This window comes from Mandrillus leucophaeus, unplaced genomic scaffold (assembly GCF_000951045.1).
Source record: "Mandrillus leucophaeus isolate KB7577 unplaced genomic scaffold, Mleu.le_1.0 Scaffold828, whole genome shotgun sequence".
NCBI lineage: Eukaryota > Metazoa > Chordata > Mammalia > Primates > Cercopithecidae > Mandrillus > Mandrillus leucophaeus.
The window spans coordinates 659,330-665,164 of NW_012109008.1; positions in this window are offsets into that span (position 1 = coordinate 659,330).

The window sequence follows — 5,835 nt, forward strand, 5'->3', positions numbered from 1 at the left end:
GTAATTCTCCTGCCTTAGCCTCTCAAGTAGCTGGGAATACAGGTGTGTGCCACCACGCTCAGTTAATTTTTACTTTTATTTTTGTAGAGATGAGGTCCCATTGTGTTGCCCTCGCTAGTCTGAAAATTTCTGGGCTCAAGTTAATCCTCCCACCTTGGCCTCTCAAAGTGCTGGAATTATAGATGTGAGCCACTGCACTCAGCCTACATACAATAAGTACTTTTTCAAACCTCATTCCCCTCCCACTCTCCCGTCTTTTAGAGTCTCCAATGTCTATTATTTCACTCTGAATGTCCATGTGTACTCATTGTTTAGTTCCCACTTATAAGTGAGAACATGCAGTATTTGACTTTCTGTTTCTGAGTAATTTCCCTTAGGATAGTAATCTCCATTCCATCCATTTTGCTGCAGATGATATGATTTCATTCTTTTTTATGGCTGAGTCATATTTCATGGTGTGTGTGTGCATGTATATGCTACATTTTCTTTATTCAATCATCCATTGATGGACACTTAGGTTGATTCCATATCTTTGCTCTCGTGAATAAATAGTGCTGCAATAAACATATGACTGCAAGTATCTTTATTATATAATGATGTCTTTCCCTTTGGGTATATATGCAGTAGTGGGATTGCCAGGTCGAATGGTAGTTCTTTGAGAAACCTTCAAATCTTCAAAGAAGACTTTTTTTTTTTTGAGATGGAGTCTTGCTCTGTTGCCCAGGCTGAAGTACAGTGGCATAATCTCAGCTCACTGCAACCTCTGCCTCCAGACTCAAGCAACTCTCATGTGTCAGCCTCCTGAGTTGCTGGATTACAGGCACGAGCCACCACGTCAGCTAATTTCTGTATTTTTAGTAGAGATGGGGTTTCACCATGTTGGCCAGACTGGTCTTGAAGTCCTGACCTCAAGTGATCCGCCCACCTCAGCCTCTGAAATTGCTGGGATTATAGGCGTGAGCCACCACTCCTTGCCCAAAGAAGACTTCCTAAAGTTAGGACTATCTTGGGACGATAAAGCTTAACTGTGATTTTCCTAAAGCGTGAATATAGTCAAGTAAATCCTTTGCTCATTGGCTTCCCATTGTTCTTCAGAGAAATGCCCAGACTTTTTACCACTGCCTCCTGACCTTCCATTCCAGTGCTCTGCCTCATCTATTGCCAGGCTCTAATGCAATCCTACTGAGCTTCTTCCAGTCCCAAGGAGCTTGCTTTCACTTTCAGGCATGTGCCTACGTTGTTTTCTCTGCCTGGAACACTTATCCAACCAACACCTCGCCCCTTATCCCTCCACCCTCAGTTTGGGCCTGTTAGCTGCTCTCATCCTTGAGGTCTCAATGGAAAGAACGCTTCCTCCAGGAACACATAATCTTCCACCAGGGCTGGTTATGTGTCCTTTTTTTTTGAGACAAAGTCTCAGTCTGCCACCCATGCTAGAGTGCAGGGGCGCCATCTCAGCTCACTGCAACCTCTGCCTCCCAGGTTGAAGCGATCCTCCTGCCTCAGCCTCCCCGAATAGCTGGGATAACAGGCACGTGCTAGCATGCTGGGCTAATTTTGTATCTTTAGTAGAGATGGGGTTTCCCCATGTTGGTCAGGCTGGTCTTAAACTTCTGACCTCAGGTGATCCGCCTGCCTCGGCCTTCCAAAGTGCTGGGATTACAGGTGTGAGCCACTGCGCCCGGCGACGTGTACTTTTATGCTCACTATTCACCATGGTAAAGAGAATAGTATCATAACCCCCCACACACCCATCCCCTGGCTTCATTTGGTGATGGAAATCATCAAATATTCCATTAGGGTTCAAATTCCCCTAATTGTATCATAAATAGCTTTTAATAGTTTATTTGTTTGAGTCAAGATCCAAAGTCCACAATTTGCAAAATGATTTAAATGTTTCCACTGAATCATTATATATAATATATACGTAGCCCATCCTTTACCACAATGTTTGTTTTTGTTTTTTGTCTTGCTCTGTTGCCAAGACTGGAGTGCAATGGCATGATCTCGGCTCACTGCAACCTCCACTTCCCAGGCTCAAACAGTTCTTCTGCCTCAGCCTCCTGAGTAGCTGGGATTACAGGCATGTGCCACCACACCCGGCTAATTTTTTGCATTTTTGGTAGAGACAGGGTTTCACCTTGTTGGCCAGGCTGTGTCCCGAACTCCTGAGCTCAAGTGATCCACCCACCTCGGCCTCCCAAAGTGCTGGGATTACAGGCATGAGCCACCGCACCCAGACCCTCACCACAATGTTTAAACCACAAAGTATTGTCTGGCCCCTTCCTGCATCCCAGACCACAAACCTGGGGTGCAAATTCATAGTCCACGCTCATATCTACAGGCGAATCTCTAACCACAAACTCCCTACAGCTGACATTGTTTGCCTCGAAGTGAACTCACCCAAACGCATTGACAGACAGCCCAGATGTACCACTGATACGGTCTGACCTCATTGTGGGGCTCTTCAAGAACTGGAGAACTGACAGTGTGCTGTTCTTAAAGGGAAAGAAGGGCAAGGATCTATGGCAGCTCCAGGGGAAGCTCTGGGCCCCACCCCAGCACAGGCTTTGAGGGCATCTCAGGAAGTTTATAACAGGCTGCAAGAAATGTTTGCGCACACGCAGTCTATGTCCCTGTGAGGCACACTGTACCGAAGGCTGGATCTAAGTTTAGGTCATTTCTGAGATCTTCCCCCCTTTCAAGATCCTCTTAAAATAGCTTCTCTCTTACTTAGGAAATCTGTCTTGCTGTGGAACACAAATATGCTGATTCGAGTCCAACAGAAAGAAGCGTTACTGCCGGAGAGAAAAACCAGGGCTCTTAGTGAGGGACATGGGTCGGTAAGGAACTATCCGAAATTACTTTCCTTGCCCTTTAGAAGGTATGCAACGGCCCCCACCTCCCCCGCCCCCAACCCCGCCAAGGTTCTACACTAAAAATGCAGTGGAGAGGGAGCTTCACCGTTGAAATTTGGCGAATCTAGGAGGGAGATACGGGCAGCGTTCCAAGGCCTGCTTTGCAACACAGAATGTGTCAGTGAGAGAAATGCTGAAAAACAGAGAAGAGGAAGGGCTGATATTTCCATGTTGGCAGTTGATCACATTCAGTCTTGTTCAGCGAAGCCGCTTCAGGGCTGTTGCCATGGGAACCAGACGTGATTCAGTAGTTTGTTGAATGCAGCTTCCATGGGCTGAAGTTTCTGAAGCTGTATCAGGGTTTTCCCCTCTTGTCAGGTGTTTTGAAGCTGCCAGAGTATTTTCTTCTTCCAATACGTGGGGTTTTTTTCTGAATTTTTAATTTTTCTTTTAACTATACAGATGGAGTTTCTCTATGTAGTCTAGGCTGGTCTTGACCTCCTGGGTCCAAGCATCCTCCTGCCTCAGTCTCCTAATTTTTTGTTGTTGTTGTTGTTTTGTTTTGTTATTTTGTTGAGATGGAGTCTTGCTCTGTCGCCCAGGCTGGAGTCCAGTGACACAATCTCGGCTCACTGCAAGCTCTGTCTCCTGGGTTCACGCCATTCTCCTGCCTCAGCCTCCCGAGTAGCTGGGACTTCAGGCACCTGCCACTGCACGCCCGGCTAATTTTTTGTATTTTTAGTAGAGATGGGGTTTCACTGTGTTAGCCAGGATGGTCTCGACCTCCTGACCTCATGATCCGCCAGCCTTGGCCTCCCAAAGTGCTGGAATTACAGGCATGAGCCACTGCGCCCGGCCCTAATTTTTAATATATATTTTGTGTAGAGTCGGGATCTCACTACGTTGCCCAGGCTGGCCCCAAACTCCTCTGCTCAAGTGATGCTCCCACTTTGTATTCCCAAAGTGTTGAGATTACAGGCATGAGTCCCTGTGCTTGACCCCAAAGCATGTGTTTTTATTTGTATTTTGTAATGTTGTCATGTTTTAAACTATTTATTTGCACATATTTGAGACAGGGTCTCACTTTGTCTCCCAGGCTGGAGTGCAGTAGCACGATCATAGCTCACTGCGGCCTCCACCTCCTGGGCTCAAGTGATCCTCCCACCTCAGTCTCCCAAGTAACTGGGACCACAGGTGTGCACCACCACCCCTGGATACTTTTTTAAAATAATTTTTTTTGAGACAGAGTCTTGCTTTGTTGCCCAGGCTAGAGTGCAGTGGTGCATCTCTGCTCACTGCAACCTCCATCTCCCGGGTTCAAATGATTCTTATGCCTCAGCCTCCTGAGTAGCTGGGACTACAGGTGTGTGCCACCACACCTGGCTAATTTTTTTGTATCTTTAGTAGAGACGGGATTTCGCCATGTTGGCTCGGCTGGTCTTGAACTCCTGGCCTCAAGTGATCCACCCACCTTGGCTTCCCAAAGTGCTGGGATTATAGGTGTGAGCCACTGCCCCTGGCTTAAAATAATATTTGCAGAGACAAGGTCTCACCATGTTGCCTAGGCTGGTCTCAAACTCCTGAGCTCAAGCAGACCTCCTGCCTCAGCCTCCCAAAGTGCTGGGTTTACAGGTGTGACCCACCATGCCAGGCCACAAGTGTTTTTAATTTCACTATCTATGAACACACAAAACAGCTGAAATAAAATGGCTAAATGCAGGAGCGTAATATTTGTAGGATTTTGATTATTTTGTCAGGAATGAAATAATTTGGCACATTTCCCAGAAGGAGCCTGTGCTTGTAAATTGCATGTGGGTGCATGATGAATTCTGCATCCCAATGTAAAAGACAGAGATCACCAAGGTCAGCCCTGATTTGTAGCCTTGCTCTTTCCTGACCGTGCTGGTTCAGAAAAACATTCATCATCGCGGTGACTTCCTTGTAACCTTTCCAAGTTCTTCACGTTCCTCATTTGTTCAGACTGGACAGTTCTCTGGTGAGTCTGGCCAGACATCTTGTCTCTTTAACCACCCAATGAGGTGTATCACCACTGGTTTCCTCCTTGCCTTCAGCCCTCTTAGTTGCTCACACAACACATGTGGATAGGCAGCTGATACTTAGAAAATCTGATCTGGGATTGTTTCCAGAAATGCCCACAGCTGTCAGTGTGTAGAAATCAGCACACATTGAACAGGAAGCGATGAGGTGGAGGCTGGAGAAGTGGCCTCTGAAAGGACTGAGTTGCGATCCAGGTTTGGCCTCTCAGTGACTTGTTTCCTTTTCCACCACTGCTTCCAGATTCCTGGGATGTGCTTCCCAGATTCCTCCTCGGGCTGGAAGGATTTCTTCTCTCAGCTGCTGAAAGTGTTGTCAGCTGATGGCTGAGTGCCTCTCCAGGAACTGCCCTCTTCTAAAAAGAGCCACTCCACTCCAGGCCACTTCCTTCCTGGGCATCCCACAGACAATACCTGGTTTGTGGAGCGGAGACAAGAAAGGCCCGGCACCCTCACTCCCGCACACCTTGATTCAGTGCAGGCATATCTGAAGGGTCACTTGGCTGGCTGCAGCCCTTACCCTGCCTCACAGCCCAGCTTCTCCCTGCGCCCCCTCTTACTACCTGGCCTTCCCTTCCACGGGTGCAGGTCTCAAGGACACCCCTGCACACGAATGCTCTTCTCAGAATCAGCTCCTGGGATACAAATCTGCAACAATTCTGAGCTTTCCAAAGGAAGTTCCTCCCCTATTTATGCAGTGCAATTTTGGAGTGATTTATTCCATACTCAGCCTCAGGCTTAAGGCATTAGGAAAAGCCAGCCTTCTCCTCCTTCCCTGGGCCACCATTATTTTTGAATCAGGCCGGTGAGATAATGAGAAGTTGGCTGAAGCCTTTCAAAAAAGTAGCTTTCCTAATTTTCCAAAAGATCCACCAGAAGAGAAGTTTCTACGTCATTGGATGTGAATGAGGAACGTGCATGGG